This window comes from Chinchilla lanigera, unplaced genomic scaffold (assembly GCF_000276665.1).
Source record: "Chinchilla lanigera isolate Chin_1 unplaced genomic scaffold, ChiLan1.0 scaffold00060, whole genome shotgun sequence".
NCBI classification, from domain to species: Eukaryota; Metazoa; Chordata; class Mammalia; order Rodentia; family Chinchillidae; genus Chinchilla; species Chinchilla lanigera.
The window spans coordinates 3,033,741-3,061,055 of record NW_004955461.1 but is presented as its reverse complement, the minus strand read 5'-3'; the positions used below and the strand labels follow the sequence as shown (position 1 = coordinate 3,061,055).

Sequence of the window (27,315 nt, the reverse complement as noted above, 5' to 3'; positions counted from 1 at the left end):
AAGGCACTGTGATGAGCGTTTTTATACCATCTCATATTGTTATAATTATCCCACTTTACAGATGAAGAAGGAGACACAGAATGACTGAGGTCAAGAGCCCGTAAATACAGAGCTGAAATTAAAACAGGTCGCATAAGGACATAGCCCAGGTATTAGCTAATAACTATGGGGCACATGCAAATAAGACCTTAAAGAGAGCTATCAGCATGAAGCCACTGTCTCAAAACCTAGGCTTTTCCATCTACAAAGGCTGGGTTGTGGATTCCAAAAAAGACAATGTAAGTAGAAGCATCTCATAAACTCTACACGTGTTGGCAGCTCTCTGTTTGTTATTTGACAGTGACGGTAATAGAATAATAAGCCTTCTGCATAGGCCAGCAACTTAAACTCTGTTCTACCTTCATTGCTCAGGAAGGTAAGCCAAGGAAAACTAATAATAATTAGGGAGAAAAAGGCCCAAGATGAAGAGAGACAGATGTGAATTTTGTCCTACACTGTCACATGTACCAGAAGTGTGGCTCTGGGGTCGTTTGAGCGTTTGTAAAGCTCAGTTTCCCCAGCCTAGCAGCGGTCACATCAGTCCATAAGCATGTATGATGAGGTAACCTAATGAAACAAATATGGTCACTAACAGTGGTGATGACGGATGTTCTTTCCTGATTACCAGCTGCCTCATGCCAGGTACCATGCAAAGCACCATGTGTACATTAGCTCCAGTCTCCTTAATGGTACTAGGCAGTTTCCAATATTATCTCCACTTTAAAGATGAGAAAACTGAGGCTCGGGGAGCCTTACTACCGATCCACAAATCAGAATCCACTTTGACTCATCAGATGGCACCTGGGAGGCTGAGCAGCAAGGGTGGGTATTCTGGGGTCGAGGCGGCTACTCCAAGGACAGCGCCCACTCAGAGCCAGAACCTGAGGAGACAGTTCTGTGGACTGGCACACATTTACCCATATGACCAATTCCAAGTAAGCAGAATGCGGTCTGGAGCCGCCGATGCTCAGACAGCAGAGCCCAGCAGCTCTCTGTTCCTCCTTCTCTCTAGGCTCTGATTCTAAGGGAAATGGCCTTGCAGGCAGCAGAGCTAGTGCACGGAGCAGGGATTCTCCCCCCTACTTGGTGAGCAGGAGAGGGAGCAGGAGGAAACTGTGCCAAAGGTCACAATGTTCTGGGTCACTGTGTTCCAGCTTTAAAGTCAGAGTTGCCAGGGTCCAAGCAAGAAAAATGCTGCAGGCTACTCCACCTGCCAGGCCTCCAACAAGCTCCAGCTGGGCCGTGGCCTTTACAACAGCTGCACACCGCAAGGAGAGCCAGAGACCCTCTTCCCTCCCCACCCAGCAAAACGCACAGAGAAATGGCTACTGCAGAAATGGCCAGGCTGCAGCACTCAGCAGCTGCACAGCTTGCCCAGCTACTTTGCCTCTTTGCATCCAAGAATGTGCTCTGTCTCCATCCCCAAACTCCCATGCAGAGAGTAGCCATTTCTACATCCCCAGATCCTTCCTTTCTGTACTGACTATTTCTCTTTCATTTGTGCAATGCCGGATTTGCGCTCCCCTTATTTATTCTGTATCCGTGATGTCACTGACACAGGTCTAGTGAGGCAGTCTAGTAAGAAAAAGGCCATCGTTCCTGTCCTTGTATAGTTTATAGAGGGATGAAGATGCTCACAAATAAATGAGGAATTAATGCAGAATTAAAATTTGGGGTGGGCACTGTGAAAGAGAGAGAATGGAGTCCAGGGATGAGAATAGCAGTGGGGTGACTTCCCAGAGAGAGGTCAGGAAAGGTCTCTTCAAGCAAGGAATTTTGAAGGTGAGGAATGAAAGACCAGCAAGAAGCTGCCTTATGAGATCACCTGTGACGTGGAGGAGATGTTTGTCTGGGAAACAGCAGGTGCAAGGTCCTGAAGCAGAAGGAACAACGGGATATTTGGTTTGAGGATGCAGTTCCGTGAAAGAGCCTCTGCTTAACATGTGCAAGGCCCTGGCTTTGATCCCCAGCAACAAAAAACAAAATGAAAAGAATAAAGAATGGAATATATGATGAACTGAAACAATGGAGCAAAAGAGGTGCAGGTGAGACCTCAGGTATACACCTCAATTCTCTATACCTTGGTTTCTTCAGGCAAGATGAGCAAGGGACTCAGAGAGGAGGTGTGTTTGAGATGAGTCCAAGCAGATGCAAAAATGAAGAATCCAGGAAGAAAAGTTTGTTGAGAGACATTATAGGTGCCCAAGGTCTCACAGCTGTTACAGCAGCAACTTGGTTCACAGCCACCTAGCATAAAGGGTCTTATTTTCCTACATTTCCTTATCCAGCCCTTCTGCAAATTGGTCTACAGAAAAGTTTGCCTGCAAACAGGAGGAGTTGAAGAAGCAAGGTGGAGAGCCCATGCCCTTGCCTGCTTCCCTTCTCCCCATCCCTGGCTGAGCTATTCTGTAGAAGGGGGTGCAAGACAGAAGTGCTTCCTCTTGTCCTCAAGCACAGCCTTCCAAAGCAGGTCAGCAGTTTCGGGACAAGGCACTAGGGTGACTCCTACCTCCTGGGCCTCGGAAAGTCACTGCCCTCTCAGCCTAGGTTAGCTCTTCTCACAGGAGACCAGGGCTGACTGCCTCAAGAAAAGGTGGGGCTCCTTGAAGGTCAAGGAGTAAGCTATGGAGAATGTCAAGCAACAGCAGAGCATGAACATAAGCCTGAGCCTCTTCCCAGCATGCAATGCTGAGCACTCAGTGCACACGCATGAAGTCAGCCCTGCAGGAATGGCACTCCAGGGGCCAGTCCCAACAAGATGTCCTCCGGGTGACTGCACATTTTGACCATCATCAAAGGCTATCATTCTGGACCTAAGTTCTCCCTAGAGCCTTCACTCTGTGTTGCTGGCAGAGAAAATGGGGTTGGTGCATACAGCCATGAGAACCAGGGAGGTATGGAGAGGTGCCCATGCTGGCTTCGACACTGGAGAGATCCCAGCTCAAAGCCCAGCTTCATGACGCAGGCGCTTAGTACCAAGGGGCAGCTGACCAACCTTCCTGGGTCTCACTTTCCCACCTCTCAAATGAGGGAAGAGTTGTGGTACCCTCGAGGGGGCTGCTAGAATGCAACACAATTTAGGTAATGTTTCTGCACAGGGCAGGCACAGCTGATAACTACTGTCTTTATTAATAACATTTGGGTGTCCGACCTTAGGTTGTCCTGGTCCCTCTTAGCACCCTCGGCCTGTCCCACATCTCTTTGTGCCCCCAGATAGATCCATAAAGATGCAGGATTTGTCCCACTGACTACCACAGTGGATCAGCAAATTTACAGTCTCAGGCACCTCACAGATAACTAGTGTAACAAAAACACTATGTACCACTATACCAGCTGTTCTTCTACCAGGGAGGGCTGCGTGGCTCCTGTTTCATACCACTGGTGGGAAGACGACATAGGGGCTTGTGTCACCAGCTCGTGGCCGGCCACAGAATAATGCTCAGAGTGATTCCAGGCCTCAGTGACCTATCTGCAAAGCTGGGGTAATCTACTGTGAACATTGTTGTCTTTTTAAAATTTTTTTTTCCACAGGGAATCAAACTCAAGACCTCGCACTTGCCAGGCAGGTGCTGTGCCACTGAGCTATATCCCCAATTCTGCACCCTATTTTCTGAAAAATAAATGACACTGTCCCTGTAAAGTGCTCAGCGGGGTGCCTTGCAATGCTACTGACACCATCAATGGGAGCTGTTCATCATACCAGTTGGTAGTTATCACACTAGTAGCAGGTAACTCCCAGAACTCTCGCCCCACCGCCACCCACCACACGCTGCTGAGAGGCTCCCCAAAGCATCCAAGGGCATCTGTGAGTTCAGTGCCTACTTTCAGTGTCTGCTGGTGACACCTCAGCACCCACCCCCACCCAGAGAATCATTTACCCAAGGACTAAGTCTATTTTTGTTTCCTTCAAAAACAAAGAACAAACCCAAGGCAAAGTACAGACTTCTTCAAAACAAGACAGGCCCCAGCACAAGGCCATGGCCCTGGCTGTCAGAAGTTCAGAGAGAGGTTTAATTCCCAGGAACCTCTGGACAGAAAATTGTAATGACACTGTTTGCGTCAGGCTTATCAGCCCCTGGTCCTTCTGTGCCCCCAGTGTGGAGCTTTGGAATTCTCTTTCTTCACACTCTCAAACGTCAAGCTATCAGCTGTCAGCCCTGTCCCCAGCTCTCTCACTCCTTTGGGGTAAGGAGTCCTGTACCAAAGGCTCTTTGAGAATGTCATCCTGGGCATATGGCTGCCATTGCTGGGCACCTGTGCAATAAACCTTTCCTTCCTCCTTCCCAGACATGGTATGTGCCTCTCTCTTATCTGATGGACATTTCTTGGGCACTCACTTTGTCAGCAGAGCATGAGACATGTGGGGAACAGGCACCCTGAGCCAGGGCCAATCTGCTTGCTGTGTGTATGCCACAAGACCCCAAGTAGAACATTTCAAGAAATGTGTTAAAGGCAGTGGGAAAGGAAAAGAACTATGGGAACCCATGTGGGTACACAAGGAGATGTAGCGTCTATGGAAATTCAGAAAGTTGGAGAAGGGGACACCTGATCTGATCAAGCAGGGGAACAGCTGCTTCTCTGCCCTAGTTCCCTAGTTATCCATCGCACAAGGATGGATTAAGCAACCCTCTCCAACTCACACATCCCCTCTGGCAACTCCCTTCACCCTTCCTGGCTCTTACACACAGTTTCATAAATGCACATCTACCAGACTAGAATCTTCATGAAAGCACAACTTGCCATGTTCTCTGACACACCTGCTACACTCAACACTCCCCAGCACCCAGCATACACACAATCCATACTTATCACACTGGACACAATAGCTTCAGATGACCCTACATTGCCAAAATCCATGCTAGACAATAGTACTACAAGCACTACTTAGGCAAACAGGCCAAAAAAGTTATTCACAATAGTAACTGGCAAATGTAAAAACTACATGGATGATCAGATGGCAGAAGCTAGGTTAACTGTCATGTTCAATTTGGTTTGATTAAATTCAATCCAATAATATTAATTGTGCATTCTAGTTGAAAGGAACATTTTATGAACAAGACAGAATACAAAAATAGGCCAGAAGAAAAGAAAGCCTTACATTCAACATGTTAATCAAGAAGAGAAAATATAAGGGCACAACTGTGTGCAGACACATACACACACACACACACACACACACACACAAGATTTACATAAATTATAGACTATGAATTTTCAAAAAGAGAGGCATTAAAAAGATTTTGAAGATATTTAGGAAGCATATGGAAGAAAGCCTTTCTCTGTAGTTCAGATGAAGTAGGGGAAAGAAATGATACCAGGAAAAGAAGGTATCAAATCAAACAAGGGGGATGATGGGAAGAGGGTCATTTTTTCAGAACAGCCTCATTTCACAGCCACCTCATGACAGAGCCCAGGAGTTCACAGCCTCATCACAAGCATACAGCCAAGCAGCCAACACTTCCAGAGATCTCCTCCACTCACAGCACTGGAAGGTCATGGACCTGCACAGAGGCATTGGCCCTTTTTGTTTCTTCCAAAGAGGAATTGGCACAGTCAGAACTGGGCCTCTAGAACACTCCAGACAGCTCTGCAGTAGAAACATACTGCTTTTCTGCACCTCTTCATCAGGGGGACTACTCCTTTCTCAATTCTAAAAGGATCTATTTGGACTTTAGTGAGGGTAGCCCACCCCAGCATTGTCTCAGGAGCAGACACAAGGTGATTCCAATCTCCCTGAAATAATGACCAGTTTGCTGGTAGGTATCTACCCCAAAGAGAGCTGTATTCATCAGCTTTCCCTTTGATGGACACACTACTAGACACCTCTGCAAAGTCGAGGATGAGAGGTTTAATTTGGCTCACATTTTTTTTGTTGTTTGTTTTTTTTCTCTGGTACCGGGAACCGAACTCACAACCTTGCGCTTGCCAGGCAGGCGCTTTGCCACTGAGCTAAATCCCCAGCCTATGGCTCACATTTTGAGGTGATTCAGTCTATGGCCAGCTGGCTTTAAGCTATGAATATCACTTGTAAGATCATGGTGGGGCAAAACTGCCTAGTTCATGATGGCATGGAAAGAGAACAGGGGAACAGCGCCAGAGAGGAAAGGGCAATGGTCCAGACATAGTGTACAAAGTCATGCCCCCCAACCCACCCAGACACACTCAGAATTGTGCTCCACCAATCCCTTGGGTGACTTCCAAGCCAGTAGAGGTGTTAAACCATCATAAAAGCCATGCAGAAGCTTATGCTAGGCTGGTCCACAAACTTTGGGGTAAGTCCCTTTACAGCTGAAGTTGCTAAACAGAAAACAAAGTTCACAATATCCAAGAACATCTTCTCTGCCTCAGTGAGAGGCTGCTGGATGGCATGAGGCCTACCCACAAGGGAAGCCAAGCTGATGAGAGAGGGCAGGATGCTGTTCTTTAGCAAGTTTTAAAATCAAGTGTGGAAAGAGCAGTGGACCAGTCAGTCGAAATGAAGAAGTCAAGAGAGTGAACAAATCTTCAGGGAGAGATGGTGTTACCTCATATCACCATATCTTAGAAAGATTTGTAAAAGAATTTAATGCAATCACTTACCTGACACTCAAATTGTCCCATCTTTTACCTATGTTTTTCTTGTAATAAGTTTCATTCTCTTGATGGTTTAATTCAGTCAACAAGTGTTGATGAAAAAGTTTAACTATTTGATGAACAGAGCATTTAGAGCCCTTTTGTTAAGAAGTCTGTGATTTAGTTGGGGAGAAAGGCAGAAAAACACTGAACATAAACTATTTTAGCAGTTTTTGAATACAGGCTTCTATGAACAAATGAAATAGGGACACATGATATCACTGGGGGTGCTGAGTCAGATCACAAGGGCAGGGAAGGGCTCTTACAGGATTTGATACCTCAGTAGAGGCCTGAGTGATGGGAGGAAGTAACTGTACAGCAGTCTGGCCACAAAGAGGAAGAGCATTCAAAGGAGAAGCCAGTGGATGGGGGAAAACTCTCGATGTGTCCATGGGACACTGAAAAAGCCGGGAGTGCCCAGACTAAGTGTGAAGGAGACCATTGGTGTGGGAGAGTGTCACAATCATCACTAGACCAAGCCCCAGGGACTCCACAAGCCATGTTGGACAGAAAGGAAAGATGTCAGAAAATTTTACACGGAAAGTATCAGAAGGACCTGATCCCAATCCCAGAATGTAATTTGACTTGTTTTGAAAGTAGATAAAGACAAATACATGGGTAGGAAAATAAAAAGAAGTTCCAGACAGGGAACCACAACCACACAGACCTTATGTTTGGAAGACAGTGAGTAGAAATACATGGGTGGATATACAAAACTTGCCACAAAGTTTTAGTGGACCAGAAGCCCAACAAGATTGGTTGTAATCCTACTTTGATGGGACTCAGATACCAGGCTAAGGAAATGAATCCTTATTAAGTGGGAAAAAGGGACCCCAGTAGGTCCACTTAATAAGATTAAAAAGAGAGGTTGATTCCATTCTCTGCCTCCGCAAAGCACAACCATCTCCAGAGAGGCATAGCGATGGAGTAGTAATCAGCATGAACTGGATTGAGGCAGGTCCAGCTCCCTGCTTACTGTGTAATCATGGGCAACCACACTAAAAGATGAGATCGAGAGGCAAAGTCAGAAATACAAGAGATGCCTCATTTACCACAAGTAATGTTCTAGAGCAGGTGCTGACAAACCACTTTATCTTTATAAATGTAGTTTTATTGGAACTCCAACACTGTCCATTTACATATTGTTGAATGACTGTGTTTGTTCTCCATATTGGTGAGGTCAAGCAATGGACCAACAAAGACTAAGATAATTACTGTTGAGTCCTTTACAAAAAAAAATAATAATAACCTCTGCTTAGATCCATACAGAATAAAACTTAACATGACAAGATGACCGCTCTGCAGGATAGAAAATAAAATAAAAACAACTTCTTGCATATATTACAATTTAGTAGAGAGGGACAGCCAATAGTGTTGGCAATTTTTCAAAGACTCTGCAAAGGACCAATTATTTTCTCATGAAAAGAGCCAATGGCACATTTATTGGGAGATAGGGACTTGAAATAGAAATAGAGAAATAGGGATGACAGAAATGAGTAAAGTGAAGAGACAAAAAGCAGTGGAGATTGGTGAGGACAAATAGACACAGCGGAGAGAAATACAAATAAGACAAAAGAAACAGTCAAGAGAAACACCACTTGATAAGAGGGATGGGAGACTATTTTTAAGTATCTGTGTGGCTGTATGTGTGTTCTCTGGGGTTTTGACAAACTGTTTACATCCTCAACATGAATGAAATGTACTTGATGGAAATGTCAGAAAGTCATTTCTTCATTCCAGACTTTCCTGTGATGAAACTCAGGGTATATTGACCTAAGGCATACCTGTGTTGACAGAGACTAAGACAAGATCAATACAAGGCTTCAATGGCAAAGTTTGCAGAATGGGAAGGTAAATAAGAACATATTTCCACATGCTTTTGTCAGAAATATCTGCTACAGGTTTATGAGATCTCCTTCCTTGACTGTCTGTTTCTGAGCTTATAAAAATGCTTTTAGAACATGCCTTATACCAATTGCAAATATCACAAGTGGAAGTAATGAAATATCTGAGTAACCCTCCCTCCACAAAAAAAACTATTTCATGATTTTTAGAGACAGAAAAGCCTATTATCCTGGAAAGAAAACTCAGGCAGGCCTTAGGAAAGTCACAATGTCTTTTGAGAGGGCACACCAACCCCCAAGGCCACAGTCTGAATAGTATCCAAGGGCCTGATAGAGCTTGAAGAGAGGGGCTCAGGGTAATGAAAAACAGAAGGAGATTAGGTTGTGGTCTTTATTCCGTTCACCACTTTTGCCTAAATCGTAGCACCTGACGTAGATGCACGCAAACTAGGATATGAATCCTAGATCTGGCACATGGGACCGGTTGATCAGGATCAAGGAGTTCCTTGAACTCTCTCAGCCTGTGTTGCACTTGGAACTACAAGCAGTTTACTCTAGTTGGAGCAAGCACCACTTGTGGGGAAACTGCAAGAGCCAGTGATGGAGCTAAAGATCCAACGAACCAGCATTCTTCCTCTAGGCTTCTTTGAGTTGCAGGTGATATAAACCAGTTCAATCTAGCATTTACATAAAAGGAAAAAATAAAGATTTAGGTATAAAACTTAGATATTGAAAGTTTCAGAGATGGCTTCTTGCGGGAACCCAGCTGAAAGCCATCTCTCTTCATGTCTCAGATCTATGTTCTCCAGTTGTCGTCTTGCTGAAGCAGAGTCTTCCCAAGACACATCAAGGTGCCTTCTCTTGTTCCAGGGGTAGGATTCAAAGGGAAAAGGCCAGATCCACATTGCTTTTATATTTCTTTAAAGTTATTGGTAGTGAGAAGTCAATAAAGATACATTCTCTATCTTTGCACCAGTTTCAAATGAAAATCTTTCTCCCTAAAGTTCTAACAGAAGTCTCGGGGATGAATCTTGGCAGACTAAGTTGAACAACATGACATCCTTTAATTAATTACCACTGTCATGGGATAGACACTCTAATTATCCTGGTCACAGGCTCTTCTCACTTGATCTCACTCATCTCAATGAGACAGGGATGGTTACCCAAGGAGAAATTAAGATGTTAGATCAGAAGAGTCAATAGCTGCTTGACAGGCCAACCCTAGGTTCAAAAGAGGTAAGTGACATGGTTGAATAGAATAGGGTTTGTGAAAAAGCACCCTTTGCCATTCTATTCAACCTAACATCTCTAAATCAGCTACTGCAAAAGAAACACAATGCTGAATCCATAGTAAGGATGGATTACTCTCTCTCTCTCTCTCTCTCTCTCTCTCTCTCTCTCTCTCTCTCTCTCTCTCTCTCTCAGCAAGGTCTTACCAAGTCAGTGAGCTTCCTAGGCTTGACTTCAAATTGTGACCCTCCTGCCTCAGCCTCCCAGAGTACTGGGCTTGCAGATGTGTCTCACCATGGCCCACTCCAACTCTATTTCTTAAATAGTTTTAACCTTAAGAGTTTGCATTGTATTTGATGAATACCCTCTATGACTTACATAGGAGGTGAACAGGAACAAAATGAAACTAAGTCCCAAAACTCTGAATCGGCCTAACAAGATGTCTGATGCACACAAACTTTGGACACCTACATGTATTATATACAGTGTTTCCAGAGTCTCCTAATTAAGAGCAAAGAATGATACCAGGGGGAAGTGGCTGCATGAATCCTCCTGCAAATGGCCATTATAAAAACTGTATGAAACATTTTAAAAACTATTTAGAGACAATGGAAAACATTCAAAAGCAAACCAAAGCAAGAAGAGAGTTCAATCTTGAAAAACTGCAATTGTAACAGAAAAGAGTTTGAACTGTGCAGCTTTCCAATGTGAGCATGCTCTATGACACTTTGGCTAAAACTGTGACAACCCAGAGCCTTTGGCCTAAACGCCAGAGATCAGCAAATATGGTTTTCAAAAAGTGAAATTTCAAAGGTGAATTTTTGGCTATCAGAGACTGACAGAATTAGGGAGACAAAAACACTAAGTCTAAGCTTTGTTCAGTTCTTTGACCACTAAATTATTCATGCCTAGGAGAGAAGCAAAGGGACCATAGAAAACATGAAGACATGTATTCTTGAAAGGCAGAACTATAATGGGTAATACCTGTAAGTTTTCTGTTACTTTAACTGTTTTGCCCATGTTTGAACAGAAGTTGTGGCAGAAAACTGCATTTTCTTGGTTTGAAATGGCAAAATACAAAGCCTGAGGTTAGAAGACAAACTAAAAATTAAGGGAAAACCTATCAGGGAAAAGAAGACTGAAAAGATTAATTCAAAGTTACCCAAATTCTTGAGAAATAACCAAGCTACACAGACAGCTGGGAACAGCCTCCCCCGTCCCTAAGTTGAGTTAAAAAGCTGCAGTAGGGAGCCAGGGAAAGAAACAAAGGCAGTTTAATATTAACTCAAACACTCATATTATAATGCTTAATGAAATTGTTGAAAAGATTCAAAGAAACATAGGTACAAAACAAATGAAGGAGTGAAAATAAAATGCTAAAAAATACTAACTAAATATCTCTTTCTTATTTAGGTGACAGGAAAAGAGAAAAAGAAAAAAGAACAGATGAAACAGGTAACAAAGAGCAATGTGGCTGACCCAAGCACAACCATATTGATAATGACATTGTTTTTAAGCACACAAAAACTTCCAATCAAAAGATAAAGTCAAATGAGATAAAAAATCCCAGAACCAACTATATGAGGCCCATAGGAGACATACTTTTAAAATACAACCTTTAGAAATGTTAAAGGTGAAAGAATAAAAGAGATGCCATGCATATAAGAAGCACAAGAGAGTTAGAGTGGTGTGTTGGTCAGTTTCTGCACTGAGACAAAATATCTGACACCTGTGGCTTAAACGAGTAGAAACCTGTTTTGCCTCTGAGTTTCAGAAGGGTTGGTCCATGGTCACCAGGCTCTAAGGCAGAAGCATCATGGCAGAAGGGTGCAGCGGAAAAAGCTGCCCACCTTATGGCAGCCAGGAGACAGAAAACAGGAAGAGCCAAAGAGAAAGTGGCCAGGGACCAGATCTAGTCTCCCAGGTCATGCTGCCATGAACTGCTTCCGTCAACTAGGTCCGACCTCTTACTAGCCCATTCAGTGATTAGGTTAGTACCCTCCCAATCTAGAAATCTCTTGACAGCTCTAGAAGTCTCTTGACCTAGTCATATTGAAAATCACCATTAATAGGCACAAGTGGCTATATTGCTATCAAACAAAATAGACCTCAAGATTACTAGAGACAGTGAAAGACACTATATAGTAATAAAGAGGTCAACAGTCAAAGAAAGATAATTATTATTATTATTATGGTTTGGGGCTTATTGCAAGGTGAACAATATAATACAGGACACATATTTTGTAAGATTATTCATAATAGCCACCCAAAGAATCATATACAAGAGTGTGCAGGAAATCTGTCCGCACACTAAAGACCAAAGAATCTAGCTGAGGCCCTGGATCCCACGATAATGTCCTGCCAAGTTCAGCTGAATACCTAGAGCTCATAAGAATGCCTCCCATGAATCCAGCTGGAGGCCTAGAGCCCATGACAATGTCTCATGCAGCCCTGTTTCGTGGATCTGCATTGGGAAGGCCCAAAGGTCAGTGGTGGAAGTTAGAAAGTCTGTGCTAGGAGGCTGAGGTCTCTACACTGAAGCCAGGAAGTGACAACTCAATGAGAACCAGAGCTCCCCTGAAAAGTACCACAGCCATCCTCAGCAACAGTGAGGTCCTGAGCCCTTCCAACGATGAAAGCCAAGTTCCCATCAGGAGAGCGAATGCAACAAGCTTCTCCAGGAGACTGAGCATTGCACCATCTTTCCCTCCAGAGCCAGGAAGCAATGCTCAAAGTGAGGACCAGAGCTCCCCCAAAGTGAACTGAAGCCATTCTCAGGACAACAAGGTCCCAAGCTCCTTGGATGATGAGAATAGCTGAGTTCATCAGGCAAACCAGCATGACGAGCTCCTCCACGAGAATCAACAACTCCTTACAGCTTCTAACAGCACTCAACAGCTTCTCTCAGCTCCCAACAGCCTCTACCAGCTCCCAATAGCCTCACTTCTTCTCCTATTCCGCCTCCTATGCTGCTGGCAACAATCCCCAGGTGGGCCTCCCACACCCAGCACCAAGCTTACTCAGTTCAGCTGGGTGTTATAAATTGACCACCAGTTGTCAATCCACCACCATTATGAAGCTTATTTTATGTCTATAATCATCTAATATGAACATTATACTGTACAGGACACCTTACTATCCTGCTGTGATGTATATATTTCACTAACATGTATTTGTAGTTATTTTTGTAAACATACTCTAGCTTTCCCACTTGTTCTTTTCTGATGTGTGCATTTCTGTATTTCCAGTACCTCAAACAGTGACCAGCGTATCAGAGGTGCCTGTAATTACTGGTTGAAAATGAATGTGTGTGATTCAGTGGGTGAATTAAATGCCGACAGAAAAGCTAGGGCATAACACAAGCTCCGTGAGTGTTTTTCCTCTGCATTGTTTTCCTTTCCTCCCACATTCAAGGAAGTGTATCCGCCGGTTCACAGCTCAGTACCCATTCTCATCCCAGTCAAAATAATATGATTATTTGGCTGAATGAGACAGGAAATGACCAATAGCCATAACTAATGACACAGTCGCTGGCTGAGGAGACAAAGGACAGCTTCTCTGCAGAGTAAGCAAGAAAGAACCAAAGAAATGTGTGGCAGAAACATTTTTAATGATCTTTAATGAAATGATGCAGCTTGCTTTCCAGTTCTTCTTTGATAAATCTGACACTCACCCTTCAAATCTCAACTGCCATTTAGTCAGATGAAGTTCTCCTCTCCTCCAAATCCACCTATGGGGAGATAATATGTCGTAGTCAATAGATCAAAGAATTAGAATTCTTCATTTTTGAGAGGATTACAGACTTCTGCTAGATGAATATTATAGGTCCCTATTAACATCAGATATTTTCCATATATTTCTAGGGGGTCAAGTGAAGATCCTCAGATTATACAGCCTGAGGAAAATTGCTCCATTCCCCAGATTAAAATCCCAAGGTGCAAAGAGGAAAAAGATATAATCTAAGGTTATAAGAAACATCTACAAGCTGACACCACACCTAGTATCAGGTTTAATGCTATTTTCACTGTTTCATAATTATTCTGTTTTTCATAAGCAGACAAAATATTTTCAGCCATCTCTGATGAATAAAGTGTGTGACTTAGCCTGTTAATATCCAGTTTGAAGGGGAAACATATGATCAGAAAGTAATACGATTAGGGTCTGTGCCTGAGAGGAATGCTGATTTAAATCTCGACCCTCTCCTTGGCTGTGTGATCATGAATGCATTACTGAACATTTCTGAGCTCCTCTTTTCTTTTCTGGAAATGAGAAATGCAGACCACTTACCTCATATGGCTTTTGTCAAGATGAATAAAATAATCTTGTAAAGCATGCACTATCATCAATAGTAGCAATATGACTTCTACAGTTTTACAGCAATTTTAAAAATGGAAGTACAAAATATCCTGAGTAATGACAGTGACATTGGGATAAGCATCTTGACAACTACAATAATAACTATAGTCAGTTCTGTAACGTGCCCCCAGAATTTAAGAGAAGGGCCATCCTCGAGAACTAATCTCACTGTGTGAAGAGAGAGTGAATATTTCAAGCAGAAAAGGCAAGGTGATAAGCCTGTAACACATCTTTGAAGGTTTGCAATAACAGACATTTACTTCTTACTCAGCTGACTTCCCATTACCAGCTGTCCCTGGCTGTTTCCCCCGTCCTCACTCGAGGTCTGGCTATAGAGCAGACCCTGTCTACAACACCAGTTATCATCAGGTCAGGAGGAAATACTGACTACGTCATACCACATGCTGTCTTCTGCCGGGTGATGGCCTCCATTACTTCCATTTACATTTTGTTGGAGACATCAAGCCAGCTAGTTACAGCAAGCAGGGTGGTGTATCTACGGGGTAGGGAAGCATGGTCTTAACCCTACGTGATGCAGCAAAATTGGTGAACAATGGGGTAGTCTGCTCTGGTAGGTCGGATCTGCCTTTTGTAGAATGGACCATCCTGAGCCATGGAACTTGGAGGCGAAATATTAGAGAACCACTACAATCACCAATTACAAAAAAAGGGATCCTCAAATGACAACGGAATAAGCCAAGGCCAAATAAAAATGATCACGATGAAACGACATGCAATTTAAAAAGTCGATTCACAGAAAGGCCATAGTCTTCACAGAGGATGGAAAAGGGAGTGGGGGGACATAAAGCACAAATGTCACCGTAACTGTTCAGGAGGGAGAAGGTTCTAAATTTTGGCAGCAGCTATCTGGTGCACTTGGCAAGCGTGTTTTTGTAGTAGTAACATCTGTAAGATGGGGTCATAATAAATAGTTCGTAGAGTGGTCATGGGAATCAGTCAATGAAACAATGACTGTGATGGTCTTAGCCACGTTAGGTGTATGTTAGATGTTCATCATACCTGTGTGTATACATCTGGGGCCAGACCCTGCCAGGAGGCTGAGGGCCTTAAGGCCCCAGCAGGACCTGGTGCTGCCTTCCACAGTAACAGCCCAGAGCCCCTCCTATGTATTGCACTTTAACATTTGTAGAGTACATCCCTATCTATTTCCCCCCATTTAATCCTTGTAAGTCCACAAAGTGCAAGGTGTCACAGTTTATGAGTGACAAAGCTGAACTCCAAGATCAACTTTGTCTCAGATTGTTTGGCTCCAAATCCTGTGCCAATTCTCCTACAAAATCCTGCCTGAGGCACAGTCTGACCACCTCCTTTGATTTCTCTTTCTCTCTCCTCTCCCTGCACCTCCACTCTGCAATAACTACTTCAAAGGGACACTATTGGAAACATAATGATGCTCGGCTCCCCTGCTTTTCATTCAGGGTGTGTGTTTCTCTCTCAACTCTCCCTGTGTGTCCAATCCAGGACTTGACTGCCTTTGGGTTTTTTTAATCCCTGTTCTGAGCTCCATCTGCCCTGGCACAGAAGGCTGGGCCTGCTTCTCATTGTAACAAGGTTGCACCAATTAGCTGTGTTTGATTTTGCATGGGGGGAAAGAATGCAAATGAATGCAAAGCAGTATGTAAATGAGCAACACCCTGGTTTTCCCAAAGAACAAGCTTGCAATCTTGATATTAATAGCCACCTTACCAGAGCATGCTACGTTTTCAAAAGGACAAGCTTCAAGGTTTTTCTTTTTTTTTTCTGGGATAATAGTTACTTTCTATTGAATTCCAAGTTTATGATCCTTGACAAGCAGTCCATTGGTCATAATGCTATAATCCCTATAGAAGATTTTTGAAGGCAGTGGGGTTTTGAATAAGACAGCACAGACTTGATAATGAAGCCACATGAAGTGTAGTTCAAATTCCTGCTCTTTGTTTGGGCAAGCTACATAACCCAAGTCTCAAGTCTCTTTGGTTATAAAATGGGATTAAACAACATGCTACAGAGCTGTTGACAAGGACTAAGTGATATGACGTCTCAAGTCCACTGAGATACAGTAGGAGGTCAGCGACTGCCCAGCTCCTCCACTCTCACTCCTTCCCCACTGAGGAAATGAATTGGCAAACAACAGCAAGTGAGGGGCCACCTCCTGATCCTCTCTTGTCTGGCCCTGCTTGTCTTTCTAGTACCCAGCTGTGAAAATAACACACAGCTCAGTCATATCTCAAAGGAACTGTATGACTTCTTACAGTCTTCAGAAAATGAGAAGAAGGGTCTGTCCTGCTCCTCAAAGTACAACCTGCAGAAAAACTGCAGCTGTTCTTATGCAGCATCTTCTGACACCTGCTCTATCAATTGCCCTAGAAGGCCATGGCCTTCCTTCTGTCCTGTGACCCCTCTAGGACTGTGTTCTGTAGTTTCTGCTTAGCTTATCTTCCCTACCTAAAGAGGCTGGAAGTTTCTCACAGCCAACTGCGATGTCTGAATCATCTCTGTGTCCTTTGCACAGAGAAGAGGACCTGTATTCATCACTTTCCCATCCCTCAGACAAAATACCCAACACCTTCAATTCAAAGGAGCAGAGGGTTGCTTTGGTACACGCTTTGTGTGCAGTCCATGGTTGGCAGGTTTCAAGGCAGAGACAGAGTGGTGGAAGTGCCTGTCAGAGCAGAGTTGCTCAAGTGATGGTCGACAGGAAGCAGCAGAAAGAAGGGAGGAGCCAAGAACAAGGATACATGCGCCCTTCCGGGTCACACCCAGGCCTCATCTCCCAATGAGCACATTCAGCCACAGACTTACCAATGGATTAATCCACTATTGAGTATAGCACTATCCAATCGCCTTCCAAAAGCCCCACCTCTGAGTGGGAGACTTTGGGAGAACATTTCAGAACTAAATCGTAACAGGGTCCAACACAAAGTGCTCATTCTGTATGGGAGACAGAAACAGAGAAGGAGGAAGGACTGCAAAGAAACAGCACCATATATTTAGCTGGAACAAAGTAAAAATACGCATATAATTATCCAAAATAAAACACAGGTGAAAACCATGCTTAGGTTCTGGAAACACAGATACACCTGGGCTTCCCTTCCTGACTCCAGGCCTCACTTCAGAGCAGGCAGCCAAAGGAACATGGATCTGTTTTACTGCAGAGATCTCACTTCCTAGCTAGCCAAGGTTGGGACCAAGGAGCTTCTATTTAGGATGCTGAGTTCCCAGACTGGTTCATCATCTCAGAGTTAAGCATCTGAATGCTTTAACCAGATAGTGAAGGTTCACATACTATCCCTGAAGCCGCAGGCCAGACACAAAATAAAGGACTGTTGTCTGAAGTGTCTGTGCACACACCCATGAAGGGCACACACACACACACACACACAGATACATACTCACACTGCTATGGTTTCTATCTGGGTGTCCCCCAAAAAATCCTCATGGTCACATAGCCTCATGTACATGTAGCCTCATGTACACAAAGGGCTTTTAGAAAGTGAATTGCATTGTGGGGGCAACACAGCTGACTTGATGTTAGGAGGTGGGACACTGCTGGAAGAGGTGGTCACTGGGGGTGTGGCCTGGAAGGGTAGAGCTCCCTCTGGACCCCTCCCTTCGCGTTCTGCTTCCTGTCCATCATGAGGGGAGCGGCTTTTCCTCTACTGCTCCCCTCGACAATGCTGTCCTGCCTTGGGCCCAGCAAACTATGGACTGAAAACGTAAGCTGAAAGAAAACCTGCCCTCCTGTAAGTTGTGGGGTGTCTTGTCCCAGAGAAAAGTGACAAAGACACATACACACAAACACACAAAGAGGCACACTGTTGGAGCTACTCAAAGGCAACACACGCCCATTCTGAGACGTATTTGCTTTTCCAATTTGTTCCAAATACTCAGCTCTTTATGGTTATCGGTGCTGCTAAAGCTATGTTAATGAGAGTATAAAAGGTGGTCCCATGGGGTGCCAGGCCCATGGCAGGTCTTCTCGGGATTCTACAGAGCAGTCAGCCCCTAAAGGACACCCTAATTTTGGTTCTGGGAGCATCCTGTCCTTCATCAAGAGCTTCTAACCAAGGTGCTGTGCCAGAAGGCAGGGTCAGCTGAGTGGCCTGGGGGCCATCCGGAAGACTCTGTCTGTCCCTCTCCGTACCTTCTCATGATAGCTGTGGGACAGGGATTGAGAGTTTTCAGGTGAAGAAACTGAGAGGAAATTAGGGCTGACAACCATGACACAGACACGTGGCTATGGCAGAACTAAGACCACCACACAGCCTCCCAGGACTTCCCTACCTCTCTGAGCTCTGAGAAACAACCTGCTAGGAAGAAAACAGACCAGGGATCTAGGATGGAATTGCTTAGCCCTCAAGGGATTCTGAGAACCTCTCCATAGAAGCTTGGGGGCACAGCATTGCCCTTTTAGGGGAAAGACCTATGGTTGTGCTCTGTGGCTGGCAGGAAGCCCAGTGGGCATGGGAAAGGGCAGGAGAAATTGAGGCAAAGGAAGGAGGGAGAGAAATACAAAGCAAGGAGGGAGGAAGGAAGATAGAAAAGAGAGCAGGAGGGTGGAAGGAAAGGAAGGGAGGAAGGAAGAGAGAAGAAATAAGGACAGAAAAAGAGGAGGAAGGAAAGGAAGGAGGGAGGGCTGGCCACCATCCTGATAGGGAAGAGTGGGTTCTCCATGGAAACAGAAGTGCCTGTTTGCCTTCGCATGCCACCAAAGAGGAAAATTGTAAATCACTTTCCAGGCAGGAGGCAGGATGATTGCCCTGGCTTTGACAGCTGAATTCGAAAAACACTACTATCAATCTCCATAGATCCTGGCTGGGGCTCCCACCTATGCCAGGTACTCTGGGGGATATGAAAAAAAAAATAGTCAGCCTCAGACACACTCTTTCACCTTAAACATTCCTTTGGACAAGCAGTATGCAGGAATCATTTTGTGTCTTCATTCTCAGCTGCAAAGAGGAAAAGAAGGACAGATGAGGAAGAACAAGGGAAAGCCTAACAAACAGAGAGCTGAGCAAAGCTCGCTGACCTGCCATGACACCCTGGGATCTTCTTCGAGGCACAGGTGACAGGCTTCAGTCTGGAACTCGATAGTGCCTGGGCTCAGCAGTGGGTCTCTCAGTCTCATGGTGTGGTTGAAAGGATTTAATTTCTGTGCACAGCTTTGCAAAAGAAGTTGGCATAGGGCCAGGTGCCTAGCAAGCCTAAACAGAACTCTTTCCTTTCCCCTTACTTCTGGTACGGAACAGCCACCCCACACCCCCGCACCTTCTGCTTTCTGTAGGTTCAGTTACCTGCAATCAGCCACAGCCCAAAAATATCAAAAGGAAAATCGAGAAATAAATGATTCTTATGCTTTAAGTCATGTGCTGTTTTGAGTAGCATGATGAACCCTGGGATGTGAATCATCCCTGTGTGCACCACACCCTTGCTGTAGGTGCTACCCTCCCACTAGTCACTTCATTAGCTCTGTTGTCCAATCAACTGACACATTCAGTAATTCTTACTTTATTTAATAATGGCCCCAAAGCACAAGAATAGTGCTGCTGACAAATCAGATGTGCCAAAGAGAAGCTATAAAGTGCTCCTTTAAATGCAAAGGTGAATGTTTTTTACTTAAAGGGAAAAAACCATTATCTGAAGTATATATACATAGTATGCATAGGGTTTGGTGCAATCTATGGTTTTGTGTATCACTAGGAGTCCTGAATGCATTCCCCAAGGACAAGTGAGGATTAGGATATTCATTATTTCTTGCTGCATAATAAATTACTGCAAATCTTAGAGCCCAAGAACAATGAGCATTAATTATCTCAGGTATTGTGGGTCAGGAGTCAGAGTGGGACTTCTCTGGTGGTTATGGCTCAAAGTGCTGCTTGAGCTTGCAGCCAAGATGTCAGCTGACATCACAGGCTTCCTAAGGTCTCCTAGGTAGTGGGATCCATTTCCCAGAAGTCTCCCTGGCACAGAAGGTGGGCAGAAACTTCATTGTATGGTGGCTGTCAGCAGGTATTTGCTGCCACCAGCCACACAGGCCTCTACATAATCAGCTGCTCACATGTCTTTAGTCATGATCTAGCTAAGAAGTCACTTGTGATTACCTCTGCCGTTTCCCATTGGTTATAGATAAGTCCAAGAGGGAAGTCTTTTCCCTTGCACACAGAGAAAAATAATTCATTTCCAATTTGAGAAGTGACAAATACCAAAGAGCTTGTGGACATGTTTTTAAACCTTGGGGGACTTGGGGCCTTGGAGGCAATAGCAGGGAGAGCTGAGGACTTCTGCAGCAGGACCCTGCCTTCTCCTCCTGTCACTTTTACCTGCTGCACTGAGAACCACCAGAACTAGCTGGAAACCTATGAAAACTCTTGAATATAGGCATATGTTTAAGACAAATTAATATTTGCATGATAAAATATCAACATTTATCACCTTTAAGAGTTTATAATATTCTTGCATGTGTAAAAAACGTTCCATCTTTTCAGTCTTTATAATTCGCTGTATTGTCCCTGACACTGTGAGAAGGACATCTGAAGGACAGTATTATCTCCACTTCACAAATGAGGAAACCCAGCAGCTAGTATTTATTTGTCACCAACAGGATTGCATTCATTTGTTTGGTCGCCTGGGGGCTCAGGAGGCAAGAGCAGCTGGCCTGGGGATACAGGAAGTAATGTTATTTTTGTTTGTTTGTTTGTTTGTTTTGTCATTTTGAGACAGGGTCTCACTTTGCAGTTCAGGCTGACCTTGAGCTCACTTTATCACCCAGACTGGTCGCGAACTCACAACAATCCTCCTGCCTCAGCCTCCCAGAGTACTGGGATTATAGGCGTGTACCACCACACCTGGCTAGCGGTGTTATTTTGACTTACAATGCTCTTTTACATTTCTGCTTGAGTTTGACAGCTTTTTCAGGGCACAGACACACCCTAAGCCTCTCTAGGGTCCTCAGCCCCACTGTTCTCCCCAGGCCAAAGGGCCTGACCTCTGCAGGCATTTGAGTTCAGAGCCCTGGACAGTACGTTACTACTTACAGCCCTCTGAGATGGACCTTAGCGGACAGGATCTGAGAAGGTGAGTGACTTGCCCAAGGTCACACAGTTGCTAAGCAGCATCACCAGGGATCTGGTTCGGGTTTGATCCCAAGTCCCGAGCTTTTGCCACAGAGCCTGGAGGACCGGGCACACATTGTGCCGGTATCACTGCACCCACGCTGCTGAGTGCCCTTGAGAAGAATCTCATAAAATCCCTTTGGGGTCCATCACTGCTATCCCCGGCTCTCCGTAGTGGTCACCTTCCAAGAGGAAAACAGGCCCTTTATTCTGAAAGCCCGTCTCCTGGGTTGCTCCTATCAACCACCAACGCTCAATATTGAGCACGCACACGCTTTATCTCACTGGTCCTAACAACATGCCAAGGGAAAGGGACTGTTTTTATTCCCATTTTTTGGATAAAGACGCTGGAATTTTAAAAGATATCATATAGGTAGTGCATGTCACAGCACAGGCAGAAGGTAGGTGGCAAGACCTGCTCTTAACCCAAGTAAAATACCACTTTTCTGTTTGTGTATCCTGATTTCATGTCTGCAAAGGCCCATAGCACTGAGGGGGAGCCAGGCCTGCAGGGAAAGCGGCCTTCTGAGGAAGCTGTGCACATGCGTGTCTGTGAGTGTGTAAGTGTGTGTCCCTCTGTGTGTGTGTGTGTGTGTGTTTGTGTGAGAGCACGCCTGATAGAGGGGAGGACTGTGCTTAATGATTTCCCTTTCCACCTGCTTCAAAATCCCCCGCACGGCAGCCACTGTGTTCACTCTTTGCCCCACATTCCTTGGGGAGGTAACACATATCCAAGTTCACTCACTTTGGGACTCAGTGCTGCTTAGATTCTCTTCAAATGTGACTGGTTTTGCACACACAGAAAGGATGATACCATAGTGAAAACTCACGTACCCACCAGCCTACTTCACGTAGAAATGTTCTCTTCCCAGAGGTGATTTCCAGCTTGAGTTCAGGTTTCTCATGCCCTTAAACATTCCCAACAGTCTGAAGTACATGGTTATTCTGTTTGGCCCCCACCCTACCCAAGTCCTGGACCCAATGAATGGCAGCTTCCAGATTCCCTTGCTTTCTGATTCTCATTGGGCTCAGCCAAGAGACAGAAAAGCAGGAGAGAGGGATTGGAATACTTCCGTCCTGTCCGTGCTGTGATGCTGTGGCTCTGGAGCCCACGTGGCAGTCATTCCTCTGACGTCTTCCCTTCCCCCAGGAAACACCTATCTTGCTAGTTCCTGGAGACCTCAGAACCTCTTGCTGATTCCTAAATTATTCTATGCTGATAATATGCTCCTAACAGACCAGGGCAAAATTTGCTGGCTACAAGCAATGACCACCTCTTCACTCACAGTTCCGTATGTTGATAATCTGAGTGGAGCTTACCTGGGCAGTTCTGCTCAGTGTGGATGGGGTCAGACCCACTCATCGTGGATCAGTGCCAGCTCATCCTGGTCGGTGCTGGCTGCCTCTTCAAGTGGCCTTCAGTAGGCTGCCGCAGACTTTATTCTGGGACATCTGAGGCATTCCAAAGAGAGAGAAGAAATTTCAAGGCCTCTAGAATTCACCTCAAGTCATTTGTGCCATAATCTATTCATCAAAACAAGTTACGAGGTCAATCCAGACTAGAAAGGGTGCGAAAACAGATCCCTCCTCTGGATGGAAAGACCATTAAAGTGAGGCAACATACTAGGATAGGAAGAATTTGTGGCCATTAAATAATCCACCACCCCTGCCATCCCCATGAATGACACCCTCCTTTCCTTCTCTTTAGAATTCCACGTGGGTAAACCTTCTACTATCTCCTGGGGTCCCATGGGGGAGTATGCAACATTAATTATGACATCATACTACAGTTCTTCTTTGCACTGCATTTTATGCTTACCATTGTGCTTCAGGATACATCTGTACTCACTATGTTTACTTCTAATTGATTTACTTTGATCTCCCCAGAAGACTTTGTATGAGTCCACCTGCCCATTGTCCTGTGGATGGACACCTAGTTTAGTAGTTTCATATTATTACAAATACCACATTTTTCCTTTGCACATGAGCCTTCTCTGGGGATTGTAATTAGGAATAAAGTTGCCATCATGTAATACTGCCAAATCACTTTCCAAAGTCAATATCGTATTTCACAGAACAAAGAGAATTTGAGCACAGTTGAAAAACTGGGTCCACCTTACATTATGCAATGGTGTGTTTGGAAGAACTGTAGCGATATCTGGCTGGAATTAACCTCCAACCCAATATAAGAATCCTTTCATCAGTGCTCCCAGGAGGCAGTAAAACAAATCTTTTTTGAACTCTTGGAAATCCACAGGGGAAGCTTGATACATTTACTGGTCTGCACTGAATAACTCCCTCCTTCTGCAGTACTGTCAAAGCCTTCTCCAGCCCCCTGGAACTTGTGGAAAAGGGAGAAAGAACCAGAGATGGAGATAGCAGAGTGGCTGGGGTATGTCACAGAAGGATCGTCCTCCCTGCTTCATCCCGAGAACAATGGGGAGGTGGGGAAGGAAGCTAGACAGGAGAGAAACAGGTTCAGCTTTGGTTTTCTCTTTTCTTTTTTGGTGTTTTTGAGACAGGGTCTCGCTATGCAGTTCAGTCTGGCCTTGAGCTCACTTTATAGCCCAGGCTGGCCTCAGACTCCCAATGATCCTCCTGCCTTAGCCTCCATTGTGCTGGGTTTACAGGTGTGCGCCACCACACTGAGCTCAGGTTTGGTTTTCAAAAAGTCATCCAATCTGAACCTTCACAGTGGTGACAGAGGGGCTGCAGAAGGAGCAGATCCATCTAGGATCCATAAGGGACATCATCATGCTCAAATGAAGAGGTATTAAGAATGGAGAAAGAGGGCCAGGGGTATAGCTCAGTGGCATAAGTGCCTGCCTGGCAAACACAAGATCCTGAGTTCAATTCCCGGTACAAAAAATAAAAATGGAGAAAGAACATGTTCCAGTGGTTAAGACAAATCTGGAATAAAGCTGGCAGATACTACTTCAGTGCCTTGTTACTTCCCTGAACAAGGATAATAATAGTGCCTATTTCATAGGGCTGATATGAAGATAAAATGACTTCTTATACTTAAAAAGCTTAATGTCTAGCTCATAGGGTAGAGTAAACAAGCGATAAACATTGTTATCTTTGAAGACAAGTTCTAATGATGACCATAGTTAAAGTAGATTAAATTGCTTTGGCCATGTTCCCCAAATGAGTAATGGTCAAAGCAAAACAAAATTGTGTTTCTTATTCATGTGACCAAAGTGTATCCCAGTCAGCTTTTACATGGGGACTTAGGATTCCAAATGCATCCACTGTTGTTCTCTTTACCCAGCTAGAGAAAAGAGGTATATCCACTCCTTAACACCTCTGTCAGGATGTGGCCACAGCACCCCTGTTCACACTCCACGTAGGTGGCCACACCTACGTGCAAGGGAAGCTGGGAAATGTGGTCGCTGACCAACCAACACTTCTCTCTCTCTCCACCACAGCTTTTCAACCTCAGCTCTATGGATATTGCAGGCTGTAAGTTTTCGTTATTGTCGGCCTGCCTGTGCTCAAACTAAAATGTTTGGTAGCATTCCTGGCCTCTGCCTCCAACAGACTGAATACCCCTTATCCAAAGTGCTTGAGACCATGTTTGGGATTTCAGATATTTTCATATTTTGGAGTATCTCCATAGGTATAACAGGCTATATAGAGAGTATTGTGCAAGTCTGAACACTAAATTTTGTTTCACATATATGCATAACCTTATACGAGCCCAAAGTTGCTTTTACACAATAGGTCTGAGCAACTGATTTGAAGGTACCAATATGCAATGGAATTACAATGGTAAACTCCTACCATCTTGTCTAGTGAAACTCTGTATTATCTCTACTGTTTTATCAAAGAATTATTTTTTTATTCCCTATAATGGTTTGAGCAATCTTTCATTCTTACATCTGGTAATCTGAGCAATGTAGTTGAGGACAGCGATATGTAATGTAACAACCACTGTTGGTTCATATTATTTTGTCTTGAGACTCTGTATCACTTTGAATGTTCTTGCTTTGATTTGTTTATGTTTGTGATACCGGTGTGCTCCTACTGTTCTATTTTCTTTGTTTGTTTCTCATTTACTACTTTATTTAAAATAAAAAAATAATAATTTTATGCCAGGAAACAAATTTTCATAACATAGAATGTTCTACAAACAGTGCCATGTCAGACCTCAAAAAGTTGCAGATTTGGAGCACACTGTATTTCAGATTTTCAGATTAGGGATGCTTAACCTGTAGACATTGGCAGGGTGAGCACACACACACCATTCTACCCCTACCACTAAATTGTGACAATCAAAAATGCCTACAGATATGTCTTTCAGGGGACAAAAATGGCACAGTGTGTGAAGGACTCCCATGGCATAGGAGACTCCAAAGGCAGCTGACCACCTCTGAGGGAGAGAGGAAATCCAAGCTTCTCTGTTCTCAGTCCTGACCTAAAGTGAGCTCCCTAAACATATGGGTTTGGCATATTTTGCTTCCTGAAGTACCCCAAGCTCCTCAGCTGTCACCTGACTGAGCATGTCCTATAGACCAGGCCAGCACTTGTGATTCAGACATACCTCAAGTACTGTCTATGAACCAAGCACTGTGTGTAGGAGTCAGGCTCTCCTTCCTTGTAGCAGGAAATAACGGCACAACAATAATGAGGATGATAACAGTAGCAAAGGCCTGGATCCTATGAGGAGGAAATGGCATGGAAGTTGCTCCCTCACCACCCAGGTCAGGAGGGGCTGAGCCCTTGTGCCTAAAGGAGAAGGATGAAATGCTGGACTGGGCCCCTGCACTTCACGTCTGCACGTTTCCTTTTGCTGAAGGGCTCACAATGGCCAAGTGCTCCACCTCCCTCCTCTCTGCCTGACACCAAGTCATTACATTCTCTGAACGAAGTTCTGATTATGCCGGAGGCAACAACTACAATTTCTCATCTTCAGAGTGAGGCTCCATGGGGTTTTAATTCTCCCCATTGCTTTGGAGGCTCCTGTCTCATCTTTTAAGTATCTGCCCACCTCCCGGCTCTGACATCTCTGTCAACAGTACAGGGCAAGGAAAGCAATGACATTACGGTTGCCATGGATTAATGTGACAGTTATATTGATTTCTTGGTTACATCTGCTGCAAAAGAACCACAGAAAATGGGCCCCTAAGGGTCTGGAAAGAGGAAAAAAGGGAAAACATAAATGGACATTTCTTTTTCCTTTGGGGAAATAATAACTACAAAATAATTAGTGTTTGAGACCAGGTTCTGAAGCATTACGAGGGCCCATGAGATAAAAGCACAGCAGTGCAGGGCCTGCTATGTGTGATACAGAAGAAATCAAATCCCAAGATCGCCTGAAACAGAAGCTACAAGTTAGATACATGGCAAGATCAAAGAAGCGGCAGACATCGTATATGTCGTAAGAAGACATTTATAGTCTACATGAAATTAAAAATCTCTAAGCCACAGTTTCTTTACTTGGAACTTGGAACTAATAATTCTTAATTTGCAGGATGGCTGAGAAGAATAAATAGGACAACAGGTGTGAAAATATCAAGGCAAGTCTCTGCCACTCATTGAAGTCTCAATTAATATTATTTTTGTTTTGTTGGGGGTAAAAAGTAGACTCAGAAAATATATCTGGCTTTAAGCATGATAGTTACTATGAAGGAGTGCATACACTGGGGCAATGTCCAAACACCCTCCTATAAATAGTACTGGAAACAAAAGAAACATGTCTGTATAGTCCTATGTAGTTCCTCTATGAAATAAACAGGCAACAATGTGGAGGGCCCTCTAAGGAAGCCACATGAGACAGAAATCAGACTCGGCGCTCATGGAGCTCAGTATCTGCACCCCCTCGTGCTGTAAGCGCAACACCAACGCTGAGGACTCTGCCCTGGCCAGCCTGGGGGAGGACCAACTTCACACCGGCTGCTCCCACCTGACGAACAGACCAAGAAAGTAAAGCAGGTGAGAAAGAAGAGGCGGGTTAATGTAGTTTTCCCTCACTCTGGGCTAGTGGTATAGACTAGCCCAGATTAAATGTCTAGAGGCAAATTACAAATGCAAACCAGACATCAGCTGCCAAAGAAATATGACAAATTCATGAGAGCCGGGCCTGGGAAACTGTTCTGGCCACATTAGATGGGCTGGGAAGA

General features: G+C 44.4%; 1 long non-coding RNA gene across 2 annotated transcripts; it reads right to left on the bottom strand.

Annotated features, from left to right (window-relative positions):
* Positions 1 to 13,327: 13,327 nt before the first annotated feature.
* LOC106150026 lies at positions 13,328 to 22,887 on the bottom strand. 2 transcript variants are annotated; one of them, XR_001236554.1, is made up of 6 exons: positions 22,818 to 22,887; positions 22,514 to 22,645; positions 20,514 to 20,736; positions 18,973 to 19,030; positions 16,884 to 17,012; positions 13,328 to 13,455 (listed from the first exon to the last, which is right to left on the bottom strand). It is a non-coding gene; the product is annotated as an uncharacterized LOC106150026 (long non-coding RNA). The 2 variants fall into 2 exon arrangements; XR_001236553.1 differs by lacking the exon at positions 16,884 to 17,012.
* Positions 22,888 to 27,315: the final 4,428 nt, after the last annotated feature.